Source organism: Pinus tabuliformis, chromosome 1_2 (genome assembly GCF_031772625.1).
Source record: "Pinus tabuliformis cultivar Carrire ecotype Pingquan chromosome 1_2, CPIR1, whole genome shotgun sequence".
Lineage (NCBI taxonomy): Eukaryota > Viridiplantae > Streptophyta > Pinopsida > Pinales > Pinaceae > Pinus > Pinus tabuliformis.
The window spans coordinates 1353602991-1353619510 of NC_142298.1; positions in this window are offsets into that span (position 1 = coordinate 1353602991).

Consider the following 16520-nt stretch of genomic DNA (forward strand, 5'->3'; position numbering starts at 1 on the left):
ATACAACTACAATAGTAATGGGGGTATCATTAGTATTATAGGGACCTAACATGCCCCTCTCCTTCAAAAAAGTGTTGTCCTCAACGCTTGAGTAGTTCTAGATGCTTCTGTATAAAATTCTCATCCTCCCATGTGGAATCTTCAGCGGATAAGTTCTTCCACTTGATGAGATACTCTGAAATGGATCGATTTCGTAGCTGTCGAGTTCTTGTTTCTATGACTACTTCCGATTCCAATATAATTTTTCCTTCCTCGTCAAGTTCTGGTAATATTGTTTGAACTGGGAGCTTGTCACCTATAACCTTCTTTAAACATAAAACATGGAAAACTGGGTGCGCTCGAGAAGCTGCAGGAAGCTCCAATTTGTATGCCATAGTACCAATCTTTTGCAACACCTTGTACGGACCATAATACTTTGGTAATAATTTATTATCCTTCTTAGCTTGCTTGAGGGACATTTGTTTATATGGTTGTAGCCGTAGGAATACCCAGTCACCTACATCAAAACTTCTTTCACTACGATGTTGATTAGCTTGTTGTTTCAATTTATTCTATGCCAACACAAGGTTGTCCTTTAAGAGTTGGAGAACTTGTTGTTGATGCTTGATGTGATGTTCCACTGCTTGAACCATAGAATTTTCTCTTAAATATGATGTGATGGATGGTGGTTGATATCCATAAAGTGCCATAAATGGGTTCATTTTTGTTGTAGTATGGAAGGAAGTTTTATACCACCATTCAGCTAGAGGCAACCATTTGGCCCATTGTGTCTGTTTATCAGATACAAAGCAACGAAGATATCCTTCCAAACATTTGTTTAATATCTCAGTTTTCCCATCAGATTGAGGATGATAAAATGAGCTATGATCTAACTGAGTAGCAAGACAAGAAATAATTCTGTCCAAAAATTTCTAGTAAAAATGGGATCTCTGTCACTTATAATAATCTTTGGGTTTCCATGTAGCTTTTGAATTGTTTCCATAAATGTAGTAGAAAATGTCATGGCTTTAAATGGATGTGATAATGCAAAAAAGTGTGCATACTGGGTAAGTCTATCAACTACCACCATGATGACACTCTTTCCCTCAGACTTGGGTAAACCTATGATAAAATCCATTGAAACCTCCTCCCAACGTTGGCTTGGAATGGATAAAGGTTGTAATAGACCTGGTGTCTTAATTGTTTCAGCTTTATTTTGTTGGAAGACCAAACATTCCACCACAAACTTTTGAATATCTGATTTAAGGCCATCCCAAAAAAATTCCTTCTTAACCCTGTGGTAAGTTTTTAAAAATCCTGAGTGCCCTCCTAAGGGAGAAGCATGCAATTCCAGAAGAATCTTTTGTTTGAGTTGGGAATTCTTACAGAGGTATAAGTGATCTTTGTACCATAACAAATCATTTTTCTAGCTAAATGTATCAGATGTACTGGAATCTTGTTGTCACTTTCAAATAAGTTCTCACACTTCATCATTCTTCCGTTTCCCCCTTGCTTCGTTTATCCAATCTGGTTGGATAATAGAAATGGCGCACAACAATGCTTCCACATCCTCATCCTTTCTTGAGAGTGCATCTGCCACAACATTTTTCTTCCCTTTTTTGTAGATGATTTCAAAGTCATAACCCAACATCTTTGTGACCAAATTTTGTTGTTCTTCAGAGGATAATCTTTGTTCTAAAAAGTATTTAAGGCTATCATGATCCGTTTTTACCTTAAAGTGTCTTCCCATTAGGTAGGGTCGCTATTTCTTAAGTGCATGTAGTATTGCCAACATTTCCTTCTCATAAATAGCTTTGTGTAAATACTTTCCCTTGATTGGACAGCTTTTGAAAGTAATGGGTCTTTCATCTTGCATTAAAACAGCATCAATTCCATTTCTTGAAGCATCACATTCCATAACAAAGATTTTTGTGAAGTCTAGTGTAGCTAAGACTGGTGCTTGGCACATTGCCTCTTTAAGATGTTCAAAGGCCTTTGTTGCTTTTGGAGTCCATGAAAATGCATCTTTCTTCAATCATGTTGTTAGAGGTGCTGCTAGTTTCCCATAATTCTTAATGAACTTGTGATAATACCCTGTCAACGCAAGAAATCCTTGCAAATGCTTTATGGATGTGGGGATTTTCCATTGCTTAATGGATTTAATTTTGCTAGGGTCTACCATAACTCCTTCATGAGATACAATATGACCCAGATATTCCACCTCTTGTACTCCAAAGAAACATTTGGATCTTTTTGCATATAATTGTTTCTCCTTCAATAGTTGTAGCACCCTGTCAACATGTTCAAGATGATCCTTCCAAGACTTTTTGTAGATTAGTATATCATCAAAAAATACTAACACAAAATTTCTAAGGAAGGGTTTGAAAATGGAATTCAACAAACCTTGAAATGTAGAAGGTGCATTGGTAAGGCCAAAAGGCATGACCAAAAATTCATAGTGACCCTCATGAGTTCTAAATGCTATTTTCGGAATGTCTTTAGTCTTCATTCTGATTTGATGATATCCTAAACGAAGATCCAACTTGGTGAAGTAAATTGATCCATGCAATTCATCCAATAATTCGTCAATGATAGGAGTGGAAACTTATCTTTAATAGTGAGCTTGTTGAGCTCCCTATAATCCATACACATGTGCCATGATCTATCCTTCTTATGGACCAATACTACTGGAGCAGAGAAAGAACTTTGGCTAGGTTGAATTATACCAGCCTCTAGCATTTCTGTAACCATACGTTCAATTTCACTCTTTTGGGAATAGGGATATCTGTATGACCTGATGTTTGGAGGAACACTTCCTCGAATCAAATGAATAGCATGATCGTGATCACGAATAGGAGGGAGACCTTTGGGAGTCTCAAATACCTTGAATGATTGTCCAAGACTTTTTGGATATCTAGAGAAATAGATGATTTCGATGTGGAAACATCTAGCGAACATGATTGTGCAATTACACCTTGTTGTTCCTCTTTTAGAAGCTTTGTCATACCGTTAGAGCTGATTATCTTTCCTAGTTTCCCTTCCATGCCCCATAATTCAATTTTCTTTCCTTCCACATAAAATTTCATGAAAAGTTCTTGAAATTTAAAAGCTATTGTACCCAAGGATTGTAGCCATTGAACTCCTAGTACAACATGAGCACCTCCCATTGGAATGGAAAGCATTGGGCTATTCAATACATATTCTCCCATGGATATCTTGATATTATGGCACTTTCTAGAGAAATTTATCATTCCTCCACTTGCAACCATCACTTGACACTCTGGTGCTGGATATAGGAAGCAATTCAATTCTTTTGCTATCTTACAATGAATAAAATTGTGGGTACTTCTTGAATCAATCAACACTATTACCTTTTTCTTCTTGATATGTCCTTCTATCTTGATGGTTTGAGGAGTGGTAATTCCAGCCAATGCATTACAAGATATGGTCGAATTCATTTCTTCTTTATCTAGGCTTTGTTCCTGGAGTATATCCTCTTCTTTTGACCTTTCTTGTTCCTTTTCTTCTTTCTCTTCACAATCTATGTAGAATAATTTCTTCTCAACACACTTATGACCTTTAGTGTATTTGCTATCAGAATTGTAACAAATCCCTTTTGCTCTTTTTTCTTCCATTTTTTGTGGTGTCAACCTTATAGGTTGTGGAAGGCTAGGGGAAACAACACTTCCCTCTTTATAGTTGTGATTGGTAGGCTTCCTGGTTGCCCTAATTTTTCTTTCTAATTTTCTTGCTAACTTGAATGCCTTCTCCAATGAATCAGGTTCCCAAAGGCGAACATCATGTTGGATATTCTCCTTTAAAGTCCCTATGAACACATCAATCCTATGCTCCTCTGGAATATTTTTTACCCTTATGTTCAATTTTTGGAACTCCTCAATGTGCTCCATCATTGAACCCTTTTGTTTGAGACTTATCAATTGGCTAAAAAAGGTGTTGCTTTTTGTATCTTGATAACGTGCTGTCATTTCTTCTGTAAAAATTGCCCAAGTGATAATTTTTTTACAAGATCAAAGCCATTGATACCATACAAACTGATTTGGTTCCAAATATAAAGTTTCAATATGTGCCTTTTGTGTGTTTTGCACATTATGAGATCAAAAAATTGCTCCATCTGTAGTATCCATGTTGCGGGATCCTTGCCCTCAAACTTCCTCATATCGATTTTTAGAATATGGTGGGTCTTTGATCCAACATTACAGTCTATGAAATCATGATTAACATTTCTTTTTTTCTCATCATGAGTTTCCTTTACTACCCTTTCACCATTAGTGACCATTTCTTGTAGCAACTTATTCAAATTTATCTTCAATTCTTCCATCTCATCATGCATGCCATCCATCTTAGCATCCATGCCATTTATCTTAGCTTCCATGCCATTGATATTAGTTTCCACACCATTAATCTTAGCTTACACGCCATTCATCTTAGCTTCCACGCCATTTATCTTAGATTCCATGCCATTTATCTTAGCTTCTGTTAGCTTTTGTGAGAGTGACATTTGTTGCACTTGGTCTTGTAATTTTGATATATCATGTAGCATTTCTTCCTCTTATGCATGAGTCATGCTAGAGCTTTCAGGTTGTTTTCATTTTCTTTCTTTGGGGCATCAATTACCAATAACAATTCTTCACTATTCCCTTTGAATTCCTTCAAGCTAATTTTTCAAACCAGGCTTATGCAAATATTAAAAAAAACACACACCTTTTTTCACTTTGTAGGCACTTGATATTGAATATGATGTATCTCTGTAATTTCGGATCTTTCAGTTCTAAAATTGTGACTTGCAGTAGCCCTCTATGTCCTCTTTCCAATGCCACCAGTCTGATCGAATTTAGATTCTCTAGGAAAGAGTTATGCGCAAACTCCCAAGATGACCTAATTATATACCTTTAAGAAGAGCCACCTTGTATGAGGTGCCACGTGTCATTGTTTTGACCTTTGGGTCTAAAAAGTATACATAGGAAACTATAGTTTGTCCTCTTTCTATAACTTCTTACAAAATTGCAATTTGATGCTCAAAACAAAAGTTATGATGATTTTCCCAAGGTCACCTGTTTGGAATGTAATTTAGGAGTTTGCAAAAATACCAACTTCCTTAGATCATATCTCCGCCAATATATCGTGAAAAGCTCTGAAATTTGGATCTAAGGTTCAACTCGATTTCGTCTCAAATGGGTTTTTCTTTTCGCTTCTGAAACGTCACAAAAAAAGAGTTATGGCTAAAATTCCATGATGACCTATTTGGAGTAGAGAAACCCTAGAATCCAAAGCTCTGATACTAAATGTTATGAAACCAGCTCACAAAAAGATAGAAAAGATAGATCAACACCTTAGAATTTAGCCTTTTCGAGGGGGAAACCTCTTTTACATTACATAAATGAACAATTCTTGGATTATTCAAATGACAAAACCTCCTTTCTATATATAGGAGTCTAAGGAGTCACAATATAACCAAGCTGACCTAACAATAATAATATAAAGGCACAAAAATAACAATAGAGGGATTCTATGGTGCATAGTAATAACAATATGGGGACAATAGGGGCACAACAATATTAATAAAGGATACAACTACAATAGTAATGGGGGCATCATTAGTATTATAGGGACCTAACAAGAGAAGACAAGAACACTTTTCCCTGGGTCTTCAATACTTTCCTCTAGTTGTTCAGTGAGGAGGAAATATTTGGTTATTTTGAATCAAAGCAATAACTTTGGCTCCAAGAAGACCCCATACAAGATCAAACACTTCAAAACAAAAGGTTAAAGCTCTTTCAGAGCGTCAAAGGTTAGTTTCAAGGAGGGTTGGAAGGTCTAAGATCACAATTACATCAGTTCCTACATTGTCTGCATCAGGCAGCAATTCACTTGAACATTCATATGATAAAGAGTCATATTTTTCATCATCTTCATTTCGGGAACCTAACTGTCAAGAGCAATCTTTAGAATATGTTATTTTTCATTTATCTGCTATAGTTATTCAACCTAAACCAATAGCCACATTACTACCTCTACGTATTTCATTTACCTCTCAGTCAGGTTCCACATCTATTGGTAATAAAAGTTCAATAAATATGGTAGAACCTGCATTCTTGATGAATAGGTGTGCACCTCTTCAACTGCCACAACCGTTCAATCAAATGCCACAAGATTACCTCAAAACTCTTCCTTGTTTTTTAGGGGAAGATGAACGGACAACAGAGAATCATGTAGTAGTTTGTAATTTTGTAGAAAGCCTAAATGTTGAACATTTAGATGTTATTCTAAGAATTTTTGTTTAGTCCTTGGATGGATAAGCAAGGAAATGGTTTAAAGGACTTCCCAATAATTCTATTCCTTCTTGGGAAGAGATGGAACGTTTATTCATTAAAAAATGGGGAGAAAAAAGAGATCATGGGTATTCATTAACAGAGTTTAATGTCATAAAGAAAAAGTCTGATTAAACTGTGGTTGAATTTGTCAGAAGATTTAACAAATTGTACAATAGTCTCCCAGAAGAGATTAAGCCTCCTCCTGCCGGTGAAAAAATAACTTTTGCAGGGGATTTTGAATCAAATTTTGGATTCACATTAAGAGAAATAAGATATCCAATCCTTTATAAAATCCAAACAGATGCATTAGAAATAGAAGCAAATCTAGTGGCTGCAAGAAAAGTGTCAGAACAGGAGGTAACTCCTCAAAACAATTAATGATATTCATTCAGGTTGGTCTTTGTTATATACATGAGGGAGAGACTGTTCATTTAATCTCCTGGGGACTCTTCATATTTTCTATTATTTATTTACATCAGTTACAGTTATTCACCCAATCCTGATGATTAGGTGTCAACATTCCCCACCTTAATATGAAGGAATGTTGGTGAGTCCAAGATTTGTTCTGAATCTTTCAAGCTTTTCTCTTCCAAGTGCTTTGGTGAAGATGTCTGCAATTTGCTCATTAGTGGAACAATGGCAGAGATGGATTGTTTTGGCCTCAACATGATGTTGAATCAGATGATATTTAGTATTGATGTGCTTCGTTCGATCATGGAACTTTGGGTTCTTGGCCAAATTTATTGTTGAGGCATTGTCAATCATGAGTGGAGTAGATTGTACTTTTCTACATGTTTTGCCTTCAAATCTTCAAGAATTTTCCTGAGCCACACAATTTCTTTTGTTGCCTCAGCTACTGCCACATATTTTGCCTCTGTTGTGGAATCTACTGGAACTGATTGTTTGTGTGATCTCCAGGAGACAACTCCTGATCCAGGACTCATAGCGTAACCTGAAGTAGATACCCCAGTTTCTTTGTCTCCATCGAAGTCTGAATCAGAGTATCCAATCAAGCTGATGTCGTCCACCTATGTATACTTGTTTTCAAAGTCTTGAGTTCCCTTCAAGTACCTTAGAACTCTTTTTGCAGTAGACCAATGTCCCTCACAAGGCTTTTGCATAAACCTAGAGAGGATTCCAACAACAAATGAAATGTGTGGTATGGCAGTAGTTAGGTAGTTAAGACTTCCTACAAGCTGTCTATACTTTGTTGCATCCTTAAATTATTTTCCTTCAATGGATGTGAGCTTTAATTTTTGTTCCATTGGAGTAGTAAGAGGATTGCATTTTGTCATGCCAAACCTGTTCAACAGATCTCCAATATACTTCTTTTGAGAAAGGAATATGGACTTCGGATGTTGAGTTACTTCAATACCAAGATAATAATGAACATAGCCCAAATCAGTCATTTCAAAACCTTTCCTCAATTCCTTCCTTGTGGATGCAATGTAGATTTCATTGTTCCCTACCATCAAAAGATCATCTACATATACCACAAGATGTACAACTACTTTGCCAACTTTCTTGACAAATAAAGTTTCATCATCAAGATCATAATGTTTGAAATTGAGTTTCAGAAGATGCTCTGTTAGTTTTTCATGCCAGGCTCGCGGTGCCTGTTTGAGGCATACAACGATTTCACAAGTTTGCATACTTTATGTTCATGTCCTTTCACATCAAATCCTTCAGGCTGGGATATAAAAACATTCTCTTTTAGGTCTCCATTCAAGAAAGTAGTTTTTACATCCATTTGATGGACTTTCCAACTGTTTTGAGCTGCTAGGGAAAAGAGTGTCCGGATGGTAGCCCATTTTTCTGTGGGGCCAAAAGTCTCCTCATAATCAACCCCTTCATTCTGTGCAAAACATTTTTCCACAAGCCTGGCTTTGTGCTTTTCAAGTGAGCCATCAACTTTATACTTGTTCTTGTAGACTCACTTGTAACCAATTGGTTTGGTTCCTAATGGAGGATCAACCAGCTTCCAAGTGCCATTCTTTATCAGAGCATCATACTCATTTTGCATCGCTTCTTTCCATTAATCATGAGAAGCAGCTTCTTTGAAGGAAGTTGGTTTGAAATTTGTAGACAAATTCAATTCACAGTTATAAGGAACATCCATATCAACAGGTGAATCAGAGTCATCTACATCACCTCCATTTTGCCGGTTTGAATTTCTAGTTCCTGTCTTTCCAACCTCATCAGGATGAACACTTTCAAGTGTCTTTGTCAGCCACTTTGGGGGACCTTTCTCAGATGGTCTAGGCTGCTCCATTGATTGAGTTGGGACTGAATCAAGATTGAGTCTCCCAATTCTATCAATCACGTCACTTAAAGTATCATCCGTTGTTGGAGTTTCATGCGGGGGAGAGAGTGCTTCAGAAGAAGATTCCACATGTTGATCTAGTATAGGGATCCCCCCTTTGAGATGTGGAATCTGATTATCAAATTCTTGAAATGATTTTGCATTTGCGAATCTATCCAAGCGATCAAGTTGCCGCTCAACAACATTGTCAGTTTTTGATGTTTCAAGAAAGATTACATCTCTAGATACAACAAAGTTTTTATTGACTTCATCATAGAGATGATATGCTTTGGAGGTGTTTGAATACTCTAGGAAGATACACTTACGACTTCTTGCACCAAGTTTGTTTCTATGTACCTTTGGTATCAAGGAATAACAGGTGGAACCAAATACCATAAGATGCTTTACCGAAGGAATGTGCCCATACCACATTTCATAAGGAGTCTTGTTTCTGATAGCATTAGACGGACATCTATTCTTTATATATATATCACATAGAACTACATCAGCCCAAAACATAAATTTTACATTTTTGAAAAACATCATGGAGCACACCATATTTAAGATTGTCCTATTCATTCTTTCAGCTACACCGTTCTGTTGGGGATTATAAGGCAGAATTGTTTGATGTTTGATCCCATGTTGGTGAAGATAGTTTTCAAATTCATTTGAAGTATATTCTTTTCCATTATCAGTGTGAATAGAGCCAATATGAGATTGTGCATCATTTTCAATCCATGTATGAAAGTTCTTGAATGTTTGAAAAGCATTAGATTTGTTCTTCAATAAATAAACCCAGCACATTCTCGTGTAGTCATCAATAAATGTCATCATATATTTATTTCCATTTGCAGAAGGAACATGCATTGGACCACGTAAATCTGAATGAATGAGTTCAATTTTTCTATGTGCTCTTGAATGTGAATCATGAAAAGACTATTGCTATGCTTTCCTAGAATACAAGCATCACATTGCTTAAGTTTCCTAGGAATTGTAGGCAAACCAGTAACACCATTTTTCTTCAACAAGTAGAGGTTTTCATAGTTCAAATGTCAAAATCTAGCATGCCATAATAAACTTGATGGAAGTGTACCTTCTTCATAATGAGAATTGTATGAGAAATTTTGTGCACGAGCAGAGGTACCCTCTAGCTTGAGAAGCCTTTCTTCTTCTATCCCCCTCATGACAAGTGAGTGGTTAGATGCTTTTCTCACCTCAAACTTGCCATCAAACATATGAATGGAGTGACCTTGCTGGCAGATGTGGACCAAGGAAAACAAGTTTCTTTTCAGCTATGGGAGATATAGAACATGATGAAGAAGGAAGTCTAGAAGACCAGGCAATTTAAGACTGATTGTGCCAACCCTGATGGCTTGAGCTTTGATTGGTCTGCAAAGTGTATTGTTCCATCAACATTGTCAATAATTTCTTCAAAAAAAACTTTTCTATGAGTCATGTGGCAAGTTTCTCCTAAATCAAGCAACCAATCATTTTTACAAGAAGTAAGTGAAACATTAAATAAGTCTTCATTTACTTCAATATTGCATTCTGCCACAACATAATGAGCGGATTTAGGTGCTTTACCTTTGTTTGTGTCATTAGTTTTACCTTTGGGTTGGTTTATTTTCTGCTCAATTTTTTCCCAAGGTAACTTACATGTGGAGGCATCATGTGATCCATTTCTTTTGTAGCGTATGCAGTGCAAATCTGACTTTTCTCCTTGAGAGTGTCTGGCACCCTTGCCTCTAAAATATATTCCTCTTCCTCTTCGACCACCTCTTCTTCTAGAAGAATCTTGGGCAATATTATTTTCTTTATGAGCAAGGCACACAGCTTCTTCAGAAGATTCAGGGGTTGTCTTCCTTCCAAAAGCTTTCTCTCTTTCAGCAAATTTTTTCACAAGAGAATCAAAGGTAATATCTTTGAGATTTACATTTTCTTGCAATGACTCAAGATAATTGGAGTAAGTAGCATAAAGTGCCTTGAGAAAAGCAATAAGAGGAATATCCAATTCAACCTTAGCGGATTTGATATCATGCATTATAGATTTTACTTCGGATGCAAGAGCAAGAGGATCACTATTTTGTCATTCAAGAGTGAAGAGTTTAATCATGAGTTGAAAAACTTCAAGTGCAGAGTGTGAGTCATAGAGTTCTTTCAACTTTTGTAAGGCTTTGAAAGCATTTGAAAATGGTGAAATACGACGACTCACCTCTTCACTTACAGATGCTGCAATTAATGCATAGGCTTTACTGTTCTTATTTTCCCAAATGGTGAACTCCTTGTCTGAGGTAGGATGTTCTGGCTCTTTGTCTCTGTCTCCAACACACACTCCTTTCCACAACTCATTGAAAATTAGGGCGTGTTTTATCTTCAAGGACCACTCAAGATAGTTCTCCTTGTCAGTGAGAACTACTCCCACAATAGATATGATTGAATGCATTGTAAAATCTGAGTGTTGTAAAAATACTTCTGCTGGCAAGAAATGCACTTCTGGTGGTAATTTTGTAAAAAGAATTACAATTTTGATATATATAGAGCAGAGGTATTATATGAGGGAGGGAGTATATGATGGAGGTTTATATGGGGGAGGGCTTATATGAGGGAGGCAGGTTCATGCCCCATGGTTATGACTGACTAGACACATTATATATTAAAAATAGTAATATATGGTATGCAAAGGGTGGCATATTGAAATAATATAGTATTAAAATGCATATGATAGTGTAACACCTATTAGAGCCTAGATTTTCCTTAGGCTGAAAAGACAAGGTTCTAGGTCCACATCAAACCACGCTTAGCCTCGTAGCTGGCCCTACAAGGACAGGAGAGGGCTCTCTCCTGGTCAATCTCAACGAAAGATGATCTATGGGGCTTGAGATGACTGAAATATAAACTAATTTTAGGCTAGATATGATGTACAAGGATTTGTTTTGAGTTTTTGGGGGTTTTGTTGGAAAAAGGGAAAGGCAAATTTTGGGTCTGGGGATGAGGCCAAATTTTTGCAAAGTTCAGGTAGGGGCAAGATAGGCAGTAGTTTTGATGCTTTGGATTAAATGAATGGATGAATCAACCGGTGAGGGGCTAAGGAGGGAAAGAAAGTCTCAAGGGTCCTCCTCAAACAGATGAAAACATGTAGAATTAAACAAAATATCAAGGCAGAGCATAGCAGTCCAATGAATTCTACCTTAATCACTCATTTGTTTAATTGCAAAAGACAAGAGAAGGGAAAATGATACACATAAACATCAATGAACTTACAAGTACATAGAGAAAAACACCAAAAAAACACAGAGCCACATGGATCCCAACAAGTGTTGCAAAACCCTGGTCTTTACTTTGCCAAAATTGCAGAAATGAAATGTACAATAGAGTGCCAAGCAATCCCAAGTGTCCAACCCTGAAAATGACTTAGAAATTACATAATATAGACAAACCAAACCTATTCCCTTGCCTCTATGGGTCGATATCATCATTCTAGGAGCTGCTTGAACTAATTCTAAACAAGGAACTGAAATCTACGTAGTCAAACAACTTACCCCTATATGCTAGGAACTGATTGATTCATTTAATTTTCACTTTTTAGTGAATTAATCCTCTATAACAAGTAAAAATGTGCCAATATTACATCATGGATGTCAAATTACATCATGAAAGATCAAGAGTAACATAAAAAAGCAAAACTGGTCAAAACTGGGCGAATTTCTGAGTTGAACAGTGAAAAATAGGCAAAACTCCTCTATGCGCCGCGCCTGATTCTCTATGCGTCGCGTCACTTTGGAGCTGATTTTGAGGCACTTCCTGAAGTCCAAATTGTGCCCAAGTGTGCTTGTTCGAAATCCATACCTGTCTACTTTCTAACCCAAGTGGAATTTCTGAATTTGGATGTCATTTGCCCCTCCAAAAGACAGTTCTCCCAACACTGCTTCCTGTGTATCAAAATAGGGGCAGTGAGGTCTTTTTTTGAGTGTTTTTGACCTCCTGAGGACTCAAAACTTGCCCAAATTTCTTGGCCATGCACCAGCAACCATGATTTTTCATGCCAAATCCAGAAATGCAAACGTTTTGTGATTTGGGGCCCTCTAGCAAAAGCTAGCGCCACGTGGCGCAGCGCATAGGGAGGAAAACCCTGTTTTTTAGTGCAAAAAATTTCAAAATGTCAAAAATTGCTCCAAATTTCTTGAAATTTTGGCTGGACCTTCTCTATCAAGTGTCATGCTAGGATAAAGAAGTTTCGGCCAATATCTAAAGACGATCAAGCTCCTTTTGCCTCTTTTGCTTCCTTATTGCCTTCTTTAATTTTGCCTTTAGATTCCTTATTTGTGCCTTGCAAACCCTGTTCCGTGCCATGTAGTGGAAGGCCATGTGTCTCATAAATGATTTTTCTTTATTGGCCTTGTCCAGAAGTTTCTCCAAGTGGATGTTGACTCTCTCGAGCCAAGACTCCCGATGCTTGCTAATGTGTGAGGTTTCTTGATAAGATTTATGGTGATTTTAGTTTTTTTCCTCCAAGGGTAAGAATGTATGAGGGACTGTGGAAAGAGAGGGTAAGAGGGGTTTTAGAAATGTTTCTGACTAGAATTTGGGGAATAGAAGGGTTTTAGGTATAGTTTTTAGACTTTATGATAACAATTTAGGAATGTGTAGCTAGGGTTTGGGATAGTGGGAGTTAGGAATATAGGGTTAGTGAATTTAGGGATATGGGAATTAGGGATATGGTGATGAAACTAGAAAATGAATGTGGGAAACAAAGAGTTTGGAAGTTAGGGAATGGGGAATTTGGCAACAAAATCACCAAATACAAACCCTAAGTACTTGTTTGTGAGCACAAATTGCAAGGTATTAGGGTTTGAATTTTCTTTTACACAACCACCATAAATTGTATGAAAAAGTCCTTCACTAGCAAGGAAGAGGGCTTAAATTACTTGCACACTAGAAGAATTGAGTGATTTTGGCAATTTGAGGGAGTTTTTGAGAGAAATCAGCCTTTTTAGTCCAATGCGCCGCACCTTCCCTATGCATCGCTCCAGTGTAAATTTACACTGGAAATTGTTGTCCAATGCGCTGCGCCTTCCCTATGCATAGCGCTTTTTCCAGGAGACTTTTGGAGGCCTTATTCGTGTCAACATTGGGTGCATGATAGCTCATTGGAAAGGTATTTGAGTCTCATTTCCAACTCAACTAGAATTTTTCAATTTGGAGTTCATTTTCCCTATCAAAAATCACATCTCCCAAGATTGGTCAAAATATGCCAAATGAGGTTGCCTAAAGGCAGAGTGCTATTGTAGTCAAATTTTGAATGCCTTCCTCAACTCCAAATTGAGCTCATGATAGCTAATTGGAAATATATTTGTGTCTAGTTATCATTCGACTCATAAAGTAAGTCATTTGACCAACAAATCTAGGAGAAAACTTGATTTTTCCAAGGTCACGTCATAGGTGCATCAATTCTGCCAAGGAAAGTGTATTTTTGACATTTCTCTAAAACCATGACACCTGTGTAAAAAGTGAAAGAGATTTTTCTTCCTTGGAATATTTTTGAAAAAACCCTCTCTCAGGTTTTCCAACTTCATCTTTTATTGCTCAGAAACATCATTGGAGTAAAACCTACCCCGATGTGTGGAACAAGGGATTTGTCGAAATGAAGCGAAATGAAGGGGATAGGGAGCTTCTAAATTCTTGAGGAAATTTTGAGAAGTAGTGAGGGATGTTAGGACATAGGGGAAAGTGGAATTTCAAAGATTAAATGAGGGGAAGGGGTCCAAAAAGGCAAAACACAGGCCTAGCCTGGAAAATTGCCAAGTTGTAGCAAGATACTAGGGTTTATGCGAAAATGAGGAATTTGGGGGATTTTAGTGATCGAAAGTGTTTAGTAAGGTACATTATGGATAGGGGAAGGTATATGAATATCAGGATACAAGTTTTACTGATGATTTTACCTTCCAAGAGAAATTACCTCCAAAACCCTAGGAGAGGGAAATGAACCTTACCTAGGCGCAACTGAAGCATGAATAAGGTGTAAAATGACCCAATGGAACCTAACATGATGATGAAAACCCTTTGAATGATGGCACACTCATCTGAATGGTGACATGGACCGACATTTGGGCAACTTTGACACAAGTAAGAGCAAACCCTAGACCTAATACCTAGTGACCAAATTTTACTTGAAGACTCACTGAAATGACAAAATTTGACCTTGACACCTTAAAATCACTTTCTAAGAGCATGTTTGATCACTGGAGGAAGACTGCAAAGACTGACACTAACATTGGCTCCAATGGGGATAGTAGCTGCTTGGAGGTGCCAAGAACTACAGATCTTTGGAAGAGCAGACAAGTGCCTTCATCCATTGGGCAATGGAGTCAAAAACTCAAGCTAAAATGCATGACTGAAAACTGACACAAAATAACTTAACAACAAGACTGAAAACTGACTCATAAATGACTCATGACTGACTTAACTAAAACAAGAACTTACAAAGCTTATTGAAGGGTAGTAGTCCATCAAGATTTCAAATCATGATGACAACCACCTGCATACTAATGAAAAATGCACAATCATGTGTAATGAGCTTTCCAATGTAACCAATCCAACAGATGGCTACATACCAAATTTCTGCTCTCACTTTTCTCGAGTAGGTGGAACGATGAACTTGTAGGCAACTCAAAATAACCACTGAAACCAAAGCTTATGATAATGAACTGGGAAATATTTATCTTTTCTAATGCTTGCAGAAGAATGTTGAAGGGATCTTGAAAATCTTGAAGCACGGGCTTATCTTGAGATCCAGCTGCAAAAATACAAGTACTCCCTCCATTTTGATATGAAAGAACAATTGATTTCCGAGGGATAGGAATGCACAGAGAGTTATGTGCTTCTTCCATCTGAGTGTTAGCTGTAGGTTCCTTGACCATGAGAATCCTGGCATATTGTCTCTCTCAAGTTCATATTCCTCAACTTCATGGTCTAGGTCATTCTTGAACAAAAAACAATCTTCAAGATTATCAAACATGACAGCCTTATCATCTTTGTGAAAGAAAATATTATCTGTTTATTGATCTATAAAACTGATTACAAGACTGTGATCGTTTTCAAAAGAGGAAGAATTTTCACCAACACTTTCTTGACCATGTGTGCACTGCAAATCTACTTTAGCTTGGGTTGTAACATGACCTTTCAAGAGTTGATCTATCTCATTTTCAGACAAAGGAGATAATGTTTTTTGTTTTCTTTTGCTCAAACAGTAATTGTTTTCATATGACATGGCAATCAGATTATCATTTATCACTGAATATTGAAAGAATATTTATCACTTACTCAAACAAAGATCTCATTATGTTTTTCATGGACTGATTGGATTACCTCCTCATGAAGGCTGTGTTCTAATGAACTGAGAACGATCTCGATAGCAGAGCTCTCCTTCATGGGATTCAACACAAGGTATTCTTGATCGTCACTATCTGAATCTAGATCTGAAATAGCTAACTTGACTTTATCACCTTCTGAAATCGAAACTTGACTTTCCTACATATCGTCTTCCTCTATGGACAGATCTGAAACAAAACCTTCTCTTTCATCATTTTCCATTGTACCAAGATCTCGATCCTGCTGCAAAGCTTCTTGAGCATCTTGATGGGAATCCTCTAGGTTCTCTTCATGTTGCTGAAATGGATTCTCATACAAGGCTTCCATGATCTCATCATCCATGAAGTCATCATCTTCATAATATTTCTCAAGGCTTTCAATAAAACTATAAGCATGTTTGCAACAGTTCTGAACTAAATTTAATGATGGATAATATTCTTTATACCTTTCAAAGAACATGGCATGAAAATCCTTCAAACAGTAAATACAAGCAGGCGACAAACTTTCATACCAAGATCAGGCTTCACCTTCCAGAGTGG